This window comes from Balaenoptera acutorostrata, chromosome 16, assembly GCF_949987535.1.
Source record: "Balaenoptera acutorostrata chromosome 16, mBalAcu1.1, whole genome shotgun sequence".
In the NCBI taxonomy this organism is placed as follows: domain Eukaryota; kingdom Metazoa; phylum Chordata; class Mammalia; order Artiodactyla; family Balaenopteridae; genus Balaenoptera; species Balaenoptera acutorostrata.
The window spans coordinates 7,253,729-7,265,841 of NC_080079.1; the positions used below are offsets into that span (position 1 = coordinate 7,253,729).

Consider the following 12,113-nt stretch of genomic DNA (forward strand, 5'->3'; position numbering starts at 1 on the left):
TTTCAAATAAGGAGAAGCTAAAAATACGTTTTAAAAATAACTAATTTTGCCTTTTCTGAATCTATACTAATAATGAATATATGTGTATGTAAACAGAATCAGGCAGATAGGGGTCCAACCCCAGCTCCTCACTCACCAGCAGTGTGACCTTGGGGAAGTCACATGAAGTCTTTGAACCTCACTTTCTCTCATTTGTAAAACGGGGATAATACTAGCATCTCTCTTAAGCGGCTGCTATGAGGATTCAAGATGCATGTCAAGGGCTTAGCCCAGTGCCAGGCACCCTAGTGAGTCATGGACCAACATTTGTTGCTGCTATTATTATTTTTGTGACTCTTCTTTTTTGTGTCTTTCAAAATCCATGTTGGGACACCAGAAATTGAACCTGACCAGTTAAACAGGAATAGATGGGAAGAAGCATGGAGAGTACTGAAAAATGAGCATTTCAGTACTATATTCTATAAAGGTAACTGGCAGAGATAAAAATTAGTAAAAGGTATTTATTCTATAAATTATCTGAAATATATTTTAAAACAAAATGTTTTGTCTTTATCTTAATGTTTTTTTCCTTACTGAAAAATACCTTTAGGGACTTCCCTGGCTGTTCAGTGGTTAAGACTCCGTGCTCTGGTCAGGGAACTAACATCCCAGTTGCTGCACGACTCGGCCAAAAGAAACCCTAAAACCAACCAACCAACAAACAAACCCACCTTTATATATAGTAGTAAGTATAAACTAAGAGGTTTGTGAGACAAAAGCTACTTTGCAACATTTTTTTTTAATATTCATTTATTTACTAATTTGGCTGTGCCGGGTCTTAGTTGCGGCACTCGGGATCTTTAGTTGCAGTATGTGGGCTCTTTTAGTTGTGGCATGTGGGATCTAGTTCCCTGACCAGGGATCGAACCTGGGCCCCCTGCATTGGGAGCGCACAGTCTTAACCACTGGACCACCAGGGAAGTCCCCATTTCTTTTATATTGCAGTAAAATATGCATAAGATTTACCCTTTTTAGGTGTATGGTTCTGTGGCATTAAGCACATTCACAATTGTTGTGCAATCCATCACCATCATCCATTTCCAGAACTTTTTCATCACTCCAAACAGAAACTCTGTGCCCATTAAACAACTCCCCTTTTTCCCCTCCTCCCTGCCCTTAGTCATCTCTTTCATTTGTCTCCATGAATTTGCTTATTCTAGATACCTCATATGAGTGGAAACTTATATTTATCCTTTTGGTTCTGGTTTTTTTTCACTTAGCATAACATCCTCAAGGTTTGTTCATGTTTAGCATGTGTTGGAATTTCTCCTTTTTAAAGGCTGAATAATATTCCATTGTGTGTATAGACCACATTTTGTTTATCCATTCATCCTTTGATGGATATTTGGGTTATTTCCACCTTTTGGCTGTTGTTATGAACATTGGTGTACAAATATTTGCTTGAGACTCTGCTTTCCATTATTCTGTGTATATACCTAGAACTGGAATTGATGGTTCATATAGTAAATTCTACATTACTTTTTGAGGAACTACCAAACTGTTTTCCACAGTGTCTGCACCAATTTATATTTATACCAGCAACGCACACATTTTCTGATTTCTGACATCCTTACCAACCCTTATTCTTTTCTGTTTTTTGGTTTTTATTTTGTTTTGTTTTTTGATAATAGCCATCCCGATGGACATGATGTGGTATCTTTCTGTGGCATTGATTTACATTTCCCTAATAATTAGGGAAATCTCCTGTGCTTGTTGGTCATTTGTATATCTTCCTTTGAGAAATGTCTATTCAAGTCTTTGCTCATTTTAAAATGGAGTTTGAAATAACTCACATGTTGGGGGCAAAATATAGGGTACCAAGTTGAAATGAGAAATAATTTTTGGCTCCGAGGATGACTTTTTTTTTTTTAATAACATTCTCAAAACAAAGGACACAGTATTCTCTAAGGTCAAATTCATAATAGACATGAAAGTTGAACAAGTGATAGGAAAAGCCAGCTGACTTTCAGTGTTTTCTGGGTGAAAAGAGGGCCACTCAGAATCAAAGATCATCTGTGAAATAAGGAAGCAGAAAATCTTTATGGTTACCATAGCTTATGCCTAAGAAACATAGAAAAGCATATAATAGTACCTCAGTAGCCTGGGGGTGGGCGGGGTCAGGGTATAACCGAGAAGTATTTTAGGCGCCATGACTTTGAGGCAAAACTGCCGGGGAGAGGAGAGAGCTGGAGGTGCGGAGTCGCCAGAAGACGGAGGTCACTGAGAGTGCGGGTCTGGCAGTTGTTCAACTGAACCGCAGAAGCCACTCGAGAGCCACTCAGCCGGCATGGCCGGGGCCTATTAGTGCCAAGTAGAAAACCAGCTTCGGACATTTTAGTAACCGAATTTTGTGAACTAGCGGGTGTTAAATGCCTAGTCCCGCGCTGCCATCACTTCTAGGAGGTCTTCAGTAGGGTTTTAAAATCTACTGTTGGATGATAAAGCGATCATCCGGAGTCAGGGGCCCCGCAAAGCCGGTCCCGCAGGCTGACCTGGGCGCACTTCAGCAAACGAGCAGTGCGCATTCCTTCCTGCAGTGAGCCGGCGTAGGAGTTTTAAAAATGTTAACAGACCGACAGGCCTAGAGCAGCGCTCCTTGGGATGCAGAAAAGGGTTCAGAGATTCGGTGGTCCTTTCTCTGGCCCCCAGGCTCCAGCCTGTTTCCTCTGATTCACAGGGTGTGGTGCACTCCGGGTACGTGGGAGGCCAAACCCAGCGACTCGGCTCTGGGAATGGCAGTCCCTGCGGCCTGCAAAGACCGGACCTCACACCCCTCCCCACGCCTTTCCTGCTCAACACCTCAATCTAGTTCGTAACATCTCAATATGGTCTTTAAGCAGATCGAGACTAAGGGCTCGGTTCAGCCCACACAGGGGCCCTCGGAGGACGCGCGGCCGATCTCAGGGACGTGAGATGAGAGTTTGGGGGCTTCTGGGGAGCAGGGAGAAGAGCCCTCCCAGCCCGCAGCCGCTGGCTCCCTTCTGCAGACCGAGTTCCAACGCCGCGGGTCACGGGCATGGAAGTTAGTCTAGCTGCGGCCGGCGCTCCGCCTGGATTCCGGGTTTGGTGTCCAGACACTAACCTTGGGGCGTCGGAGCTGTGCGCAATTCCAGGTCCCCGACTCTGGGGGCCCCCCGGCCGCAGATCGCCTCCGTCCCGCGAGACCCGGAGCTCCCACCCAAGGCAAGGCTTTAAAAATAGCCCCGACGAGATCCAGGCAAGAGGAAGGAACAATTTTTTTTTTTTTAATGTGTAAAAAATGTTTTGCTTCTGGTAGGGAACACTACCGCTGCAAGTTCCAGCACATAGGGCTCCCTCAGCGCGCACCCACGGCCATCTCCGCCCCTCGGGCCAGGCGCGGGCACTGTCTCCCGGATCCGGATTTGGGGAGCGCAAGTGCCCCCTGTGGTCGGCCCGCGCCTGACCCCACGGGCCTGAGAAGACAGAAGTGGCCGGCGTAGGGGCCCGGGAGGAAGTTGGAGCCGCGGGGCCAGGAAGGGGGCAGGTCGGCGCCGCGGGCCTGGCGGGGGCCCCACTGAGCCAGGGCCACCCCGGGGCGCCGTGCCGAGGCCCGCGCGGGCTCGCGTCCCCCCACGTGGCCGGCCGCCCGGGGCCCCACGTGGAAGGGGCGGAGAAGGAAGGAGGGCGAAGGGAGGGCCGGATTCGCGGCCGCTGCAGATGGACCCCCAGCCCTGCCCGCGAGGCCCCAGCGCTTCGCTAGGGCCTCCCAGGCGGGGCCAGGCCGGGGAGTGCCCGCCGCGCCCGGCCCACTCGCCCGCCCGCCGCGCCTGTGTGCACTTTCGCGGAGCCACTAATCCCCCGAGAGAGGCGATTTGTAGTGAAGAGTATCTGTAGGGGGCGAGGCCGGCCCATGTGGGGTTGTGTCATTGGTTTGCAAAGAGAGACCCCGCCTTTGCCCAAAAAAAAAAAAAAAAAAAAAAGCGAGGAGTGAGCGAGCGGCGACCCTCACCTCGCCTCCCGCCTCGCTCCTGCGCAGCCGGCGGCCACCGGGAGACGCGGCCGCGCCGCTTCTTTCCCTTTCCTTTTCTCTCCGTTTTCCTCCTCCTTCGCCGGAGGAGAAAACAAATAAAGAAGAGCAAATAGCCGGGAGGCGCTCGGCTTCCAGGACTCTCCCTCCCCCGATCCAAGTTGGAATTAGCATCCTCTTGGGGGTGAGCGCGGCGCGGGGCGTGTGCGGGCCGGGGACCCCCAGCGCAGCCCCCTCCCTGCGGCCGGGCGCGGGGCCGGGACCAGGCTGGAGATGTTCGGGAGCCGGGTGGGCGGAGGAAGGGGGTGGGGTGGGTGGGGAAGTAGGAAGAGGCTCGGCGGCAAGGGGAGGAGGAGGAAGGGAAGGGGAGGGGTAGGGTGGGGAGCGGAGATAAGGGGAGGGGACGGGACAGGAGGGGAGGGAGGGGAGAGGGGAGGAGAGAGGGGAGAGAGGGGAGGGGAGGGAGGGGAGGGAGGAGAGGGGAGGGAGGGGAGAGGGGAGGGGAGGGAGGGGAGAGGGGAGGGGAGGGAGGGGGGAGGGGAGGGAGGAGAGGGGAGGGAGGGGAGAGGGGAGGGGAGGGAGGGGAGAGGGGAGGGGAGGGAGGGGAGAGGAGAGGAGAGAGGAGACAGGGGAGGGAGGGGAAGGGGAGGGGGAGAGGAGGGGAGGGGAGGGAGGGGAGGGGAGGGAGAGGAGGGAGAGGAGGGAGAGGAGGGAGGGGGAGGGAGGGGAGGGGAGAGGAGGGAGGGGAGGGAGGGGAGGGGAGGGGGAGAGATTAAGTTTTTGTGTGTGTGTGTCCTTGTGTGCGTGTGTCATTTTAAGGTGGCCCGGGAGCGGCCCAGAGGAACTGGCAGCGGCCGGAGGAGCGAGGGACGGAGCCGGGAGCCATGCCGCGCTGAGGGGGGGCCGCACAGCCGCCGCCACCGCCGCCACCGCCGCCGGGTGGGGTGGGAGGGGCGGGAGCCGCCGCCGCTGCTGCCGCCGCCTCCCGGGTGGGCGCTCTTCGCCGTGGACGCCGGCGGCCCGGGACGAGGTAAGGGGGGCCCCGGGGGAGGGCTGGGGCCGCCGCCGCCCCCGCCTCACCTGCGGCCGCGGGCCGGGGGCGCCGCGCCCGCGCCTCACTGCGCCACTGAGGGGGAGGAGGAGGAGGGCGAAGGACACCAAGCCGGCATCCGAGGACATCTTTGGTCTGCGTCCCCGGCCCGGTGTCCCCGCTCGGCGCTCGGGAGTGGGCGCCGGCCTGGGGTCCCTGCCTGCTGCCCTCCGCCGCCGATCGTGCCCGCTGGCCGCCGTTAGCGCCAGGATTTTTGTTGTTGTGATGAGAGTTGATGAATGCGAAGTAGGCGGTCACCTTCCTTCCCATCAGGATTGGCAAAAAAAAAAAAAGAAACCCCGAGCACGGCGGCGTCCGGAGGGCAGCGGCGGCGGCGGCGTCTCGGCGACGGTTTCCTAGGCGCCCCCGGCTCCTGTTCCCGGAGGCCGGTGGGTGCGCGCGCGGGGGCCGCCCGCGACCCAGGCCGAGCGCGCGGCGCGCCGCGGGGACAATACGGCCGGATTCCCCGGAACCGGGAGTCCGAGCGCGTGGGGCCTTGCGCCTGCGGGGCGGGGGAGGGGAGCGGGGGTCCGCTGGGAAACCGGGGCGCGCGCGGCTCCGGGTCCCCAGGGAAGCGGCCCCTGCTGGCAGGGGATCCCGCGCGGCGCCCCGGGAGCGCAAGTGAAAGACGGGAAAGGATGCGAAGTGGAACCCTTTTGTTTTGCCGGCCCCGCATTGTTGGCTCCTCCGGGCAGTCGGGCCACATCTGCCGCCGCCGCCACCACTGCCGCGGCGGGCTCGGCCCGCCAAAGTCGCAGCGGGGCGGGGGCCCGGGGCGAGCCGGGCGGCGGGCGCGGGCGGGGGCCGAGCTGGCTGGGCATTTCCTCTGCCCGGCCGCGCTCCCGCCGGCACCACTTCCTCCTCACGCGCCGCCGCCGCCGCCGCCGCCGCCGCCGCGAACCCGGCCCGCCCGCCCGCCTCCCCCGCCCTGGCCGCACTTTTCGGGTGGGGCGAACCAAAAAGAAAAAGTTTCGCAGGAGGGGCTGGCGAGGGCGCGACCCGGGCGGCGGGGACTCGGCGCGGCGCAGAGGCAGCCGGGCGGCCGCTATCGCCTCTTCCTCCTTGTCCTCCGCGGCGCCGGACGGACCCGCGCGGCCGAGGGGAAGCGCCTTTCTTTCTCTACCTCCCGCTCTTCCCAACGACCCGGGGCAAGTTGGGCAGAGGCACGCGGGTGGCGGGGCGTGCAGGGCCTTTCACCAGCCGGAGGCCCGCGGCGTGGCCGGTCGCCCGCAGCCCACGCAGCGCCCAGGTGCCGGGAGGCCGCCGGCCGGGGAGCTCTGCGCGGTCACCGCCGGCCACGGCGAGACACACACGCGCACACACTCCCTTCGGTGGCTCGCTTTCCGCCGCCGCGGATGGTCACGGACACTGAGTCTGCGTGTGCGCGCGAGTGTGTGTGGTGCGCCCAGCCCCCGAATACTTTTTCCGGAGGCGGCCCAAGCAGCAGTTGGCTCCAAGGGCACCCGGGTTTAGTATTTTACAAGGGAAAGGAGGAATTTTTCGTAGAAATCCCCGCTTGATCTGCGTCCTTGCGGTGCAGGCTGCTGGCAGTGGCCTGCGTAGTCATGCCGGGCTCACTTGCCCTATCCGGGGTAAACAGATCTTTCTCGATTTTTCCCCCTTTTTTCTTTTTTAAAGACTAGAGATCGGGTTAAGTTCTTAGAGAGTCAGACGTGAGTGGCTTGAAGGGTAGACAAGAGAATTCTATTCTATAAATATGCATTGGGAATTTAAAATGCTAAGTGCCTTATTTGCAATTCTGTTGGATATTGTAGAGACGGGTATATTTTTATCTGACATGGATAATTTGGAGGGGACGTTTATTTTGGTTAGTTTACTAAGTGATTCTGCCTCCCGACTTTGGCGAAATATATCAAACTCTGGTACTACTCTTTCAAAGAAGACACTCTTCTCTGCTAGCTAGGTGCTTGGGCTCAAAGGCAGTTAAAAATTTACCCCGTGTTCAGTACCTAAGACTGCTGTTCTGCCTCTAGGGTTCTCAAAGTAGAACTTTAGTTTTCATGTGCTTAGGAGAATTACACTGTTTTGATTTTTTTAAAATAAATTTTCTACATTTTGAAGTAATGGGACTTTAAAGCATCTTGTTTTCATAATCATTTGATTTCAAAGCATACTTCTTAAAGCAATTATAAAGCAATATTCAAAATGCTAATTAAACACTTTCAGTCAGAGCAGCTTTAATATAATATTGAAACAGGAGTTCTTTTCTCTTTTTTAAGTAAGAGGGACTGTATCCCAGAGTTGAAACACTAAATATCCTTTTGTCTAGCATCAGATCTCTGGGCTGCTCTGACACACTCTCTGGTAAAAACCCTTAGTGCCCTTTCTACTGCCCCCCCCCCCAAAGAAAAGTTAATGAGATGGTAGATTTCAAGCAAAAAAGCAGGCCCTCCTTCTTGCAAAATATGCTTCTAGTTGCCATTGAAGTTGGATGCTAGCTGTGAATGCACTTGCCTTTAATGAAACCAGTTTAATCGTTCACACTTGATCAAGTATAACAGGACCAAACAAAGGAAAGAAGCCAGCATATTTCTGTAGAGCATTGAGGGGTTTAGTGTTAAGTGTTGATGTTGGGTCGACCCCTCCCCCTACTCTGTCCCCAGTACAAGGGAGTGAGGGTTGAAGGCAAAGGGAATTTATGACACTGATTGGTTTTCTGTGCCCGAGGAGTAGGGGACCCCAGTTTGTCCCTGTAGAAAGCAGTTATTAGAGGGAATTTACAAATCTTGGGTTTGGAGCTTGTTTTGGACCTGACATGGTGCTTTTTGGTTTAATTCTTTTTCCTGTTTGGGAAGATAAAGCTAGGCGATATGTTTTCGCCCTCCTTTCTGATTGTACATTAATAAAGCTAGGTGGAGGGCGCTCTGCGTAGCTCTGCAGATTTGAGCTCAGAGCCCTGTTATTTAGGATTTCACTTGGGATCTTTGAACATCCTGAACTGGGTGTTCTCCTGGGGGAGGGGCAGGGCAAATTGCCTTTTCTTAACTGTGGTTTAAACAACAACAACAGCAGCAAAAAAATCTCTTTGTCCCTAAAATGTATTCCTTTGCCAGGCTCGAATTGCAACTTATGTCTGGCACTTAGTCATTGACTGGGTGAAGAAATATTTGCAAAGTGTGTCTCTTTAAAGTTAAAAAAGTAAAAAAGTTTGGCTACTTAAAAACAAACACTACTAGCATTGTAAAAATACACCAGTGACATACTTTGTGAGATATTTTGGCCTTTTAAGACTCAGGGCACACCTGTTCCTGTGGAGTCGAGTTTGCTTTCCCTGGCATTGTTAATCTGGTCGTGTACACAAGACGAAACAGGAAAACTTGCTCTTCGTATAATTATTAACTAGCCATCAGTTACCCTTTCAGGGAATAATCAATAACTTTACTCTTGACTTGTAAAACTCCAGAAAGAAATCCTATTCATAAGCCCTGAAAGTGTCTTAATGAGAGACGAAGTGAAACAAACAGCCACAGCAACAACAAACAAAACTGCAAAATCAACCTGCAACTTTTTCAGTGTTCTGAGTAGCCAGCGACAAGGTAAATGAAGGATGAGTATGCAACATAGGTGCTGAGCAAGCACAGTGCTGGATTGGGAAAGGATATTATTGTTGGGAACTGTTAAAGTGCTAAAGCAAAGAGAGTTCAGGATAACTCACACCGTTTGAAATCCTTGAGACTCAAAACCAAAAGGGTGGCCCCTCTGAGGTCTAGCACCAGAATGCCATTTGCCAACAATTCTCTTCCATCATGAATCATTTTTGAAGGCAAAGTTATCCCCTTTGCACTTAACACTTTCCCTAAATGGAAAAAATTTAAAGAGTTTACAGCAACAGCAGAATGGCCACCCCAGTTGTCATTTTTTACCACTGTCATTTTAATATAGAAGGGCTGTCATCATAACATATGTGAGTACAAGCCTGGGTCCCTCTGTTACTAATCTTTCTATCAGTGAAAAGCAGCAGCCCAAGTGTCTCATGTCCCTGATACAGGCCACAAATATATATTCATATAGTACGTGATTGGGAAAGGAAATTTATCTTTTCAGCAGGGCACAACTCCTGTAATATTTCCACCACCTGGCTGATAGTTCAATTACAGAGGGTGGAACACATTTCTGTAGTAATTTAAAAATGGGAGTGCAGTTTGCTTGGCCCTTCAAATAGAAGTTCTTGTACTTAACACCGTGTATTGAAATATCGGGGTGTCTTATTCCCCAAGAATGTTCCTGCATTTCACTAGCTAAGGAATGCTTGTGTGGACTTCCACTACTGCAGACTTTTAGTAGGCACATGAAAATGCTGGAATGGATCTGCTCTCAGAGGCTATACTGCCTGGGCAGTATCAGTTTTCTCCCTTACAGCTGGTAAGCATGTCGTAATTTACACTCCTACGGTTAAAGTTACAGCATCCTGGGAAAGAAGGAAAAATGCAAATCTTCCCCCCCCCCAATCAATCTTTTGAAGTTAATTTTTATTCAAGTCTGTGTTTGATGGAATATGTATCAAAAACTTATAAAAGGGTATTTTTTTTTCTTTTTTTTTTAACACACCTATCTCTGGGTTTGGAAAATTACATTTAATAATTGCTAAAAACTTCAGAACCATTTTTAAGGTGTTCAGTGTTTCTTTTGATCATGATTTAATGGATAGTATCCAAAAGCCATCAGTGTGACTCTAATGATCTTCACAAATTAATGTTTGGGCTTCATCTGTAGTTTGCTTTTAGCCATCATTATTAGTATTTCAAGCCTAAATTATGGCTGCACTTGGGCCTTCAGGACTGCACCAGTGAAAAGAAGGGCTTTGCACATTGTGCAAAAAAAAAAAAAAAAAAATGGGATTCACAAATGAATACAGAATGTACAATAGGGAGCAAGCCAGGCCATTGTTTGTGTGGAATGTTGACTATGGGAGCCAAGGGGCAGTTTCGCCTTCATTCTTCTAACTGCTCGAGAACACAGAAACTTCAGGAGCTGCAGACAGGATGGGAACCAGAGTCACAATCATCTGTCTTTGCCTGGCATGGAAATTGGGGTCGCCGGCCTGCTCCCTTTCCAGACTTTTTCTTAGAAGGTGGTCTTTTCTGGACTGCTGGGGAACTCTGTGTGCTTCTTCTTCTCAGTGATCTGCTTTTTGGAGGAAAGATTCTAAAAGCAGATAGTAGGGTTCTTCTAAGAAAGTGTAAACGAAGCAGACTTTTTCCCCCCGCTGAAATGCAATTTTCAGAAATCACGTTCAACGCTTACCAGAAACTGAGGCATCTGAAGTCATAGGAAGCAGTTGTGTTTATTTTTATTATTCTCCTCACATTAGTTTTTAGTCTGTTTGTGGTGTTAGGGAAAGTGCGGCTAAAACGAGTATTTGTTGGATTTTCGTATTTTGTTGCACAGGTGCTGCCATTTCTGAAAATGCACCTCTGTATTGCATCTTCCTCCTCCATTCACAAAGCTTCCTGCTTCCACAGGGGAGCTGAGGTTCCAAAGTGGAGCCAAAACTCTATTGCTAAAGGGGCAGGCGCTCGTGTTAACTTTCTTTTTCGCCTCTCCTGGAAGTGGGATCAGTGTAGCCCTGGCCCATTGTTGGGGGCTGATGCCCCTTCTGCCTGGAACTTTGGGGGCCAGTTGATGTTTCCATCTGTATCTAGCCTAGTTCCTCCTTGAGTGAATGTTTTAGAAATGATCTGCTTTAACTGTTTCTGTAACGAAATTTAACAGATGGTTGCCTAGGGGTGGCTTAATATTCACAAAAATTGTGATAAAATGGTTGGGTTCTTTCTTATTCCTGGAGCAAATGATGCTTTTGCTTTTATGGAGAATTGTGACTTCTATCCTGGGTAATAACAGAGCCTGCATTCTCCCCAGGATCAGATGGTGTTTAGGGGATGTTAATCCCAAATAGCTGTTGTTGCCTGAACTTGGTGGGCAGCCTCACCTTTGGTTGGTGTTCACTGAGAGTCCAGAAATGTCCCGGGGTAGGGGGGAAGGCAGTGCTTTTCCACAAAATGGTGTGGTTCTTAAAATTCATCCTGCTTGTGAGATGAAAACACAAAGAAAACCTTCCTTTACACTGTTGCTTTTTCTCCCTCTCAAAAGTGCTCAGAAACCTGCTTTTTGCATTAAAATAAATCTTTAATTATGACTTGAAAGACACTATTAACTGGCTTGAAGCTTGGTTGGAAGTAGTGGCAACGTTTCTGTGTCTCATCCCAGCCCAGGTTGTGGCAGAAACTTGGAAGGGTCTTTTTAAGGAATTCGTCACATGGATGATGTGTGGGTCTTTTTCTGCAGCGCTGGGGCTGGCCAAGGGGTTGTAAACTCGCTGCTGCGCTCCAGCCATGCCTGAAATCTGGCTTCCAGCACAGGACAAACAAAAACTTCATTATGGAGTCATGGAATCCCAGGAAGTTTCTTTGGAAGGAACTGTAGACTGAGATTATAGAGGTCAGCTCCTCTGGCCTGGTGGGATTGTCCCCCGCCAACCCCCTGCCCCAGGTATATGGCAATTTAAAAAGCCTAAAGGCTAGCTGTTGAGGCTAGCAAAGAATCACTTGTTAGGTGAAAATGACCTGAATCCAACCTGGAAGTGATAGTGTTGTAGCTGCCCCAGGTGTGTGAGTGTGTGTGGGGTAGGAGGAGCAGCTGGTGAAGTTCCTTTGCTGTAGGGGGTGGAGGCCAGGAAACGGTTTGTGCACCTTTCCTGCTGAATGAACTCTGGCTGGGACTTTATTCTTTTGCTGATGGATGTCTTTAGTGCGGTGGGTCTAGAAGTGCAAATAAAGTTTCTGCTGGTTCAGGCCCAGGTGGGTCTGGGGAAGGGGTACGGGTCATGCCTGCACATCCTTTTGGATGGTGGGGAGCCCATAGGGTGTTGCAGCTTCCGGGCCTGCCCACCTGGACTGTAGCCGGAGCCTGCAGCGAGCCGGAAGGGCTCTCAGGAGCTCTGAAAACCCTGTCCAAGAATGGTTGAGGGGACTGGAG

General features: G+C 51.2%; 1 protein-coding gene across 4 annotated transcripts in view; it reads left to right on the forward strand.

Moving 5' to 3' along the window:
* Positions 1–4,001: 4,001 nt before the first annotated feature.
* Positions 4,002–12,113, forward strand: part of CTBP2 (C-terminal binding protein 2) — a 164,435-nt gene continuing 156,323 nt past the window's right edge. For 2 of the 4 annotated variants that reach the window (XM_057530380.1, XM_057530384.1), the window contains exon 1: positions 4,918–5,057. The gene's annotated coding sequence lies outside the window, so the exon portion shown is untranslated. Of the gene's footprint in view, positions 4,212–4,846; positions 5,058–12,113 lie in introns of those variants that run through there. The other 2 variants (XM_057530385.1, XM_057530382.1) reach the window with 2 other exon arrangements.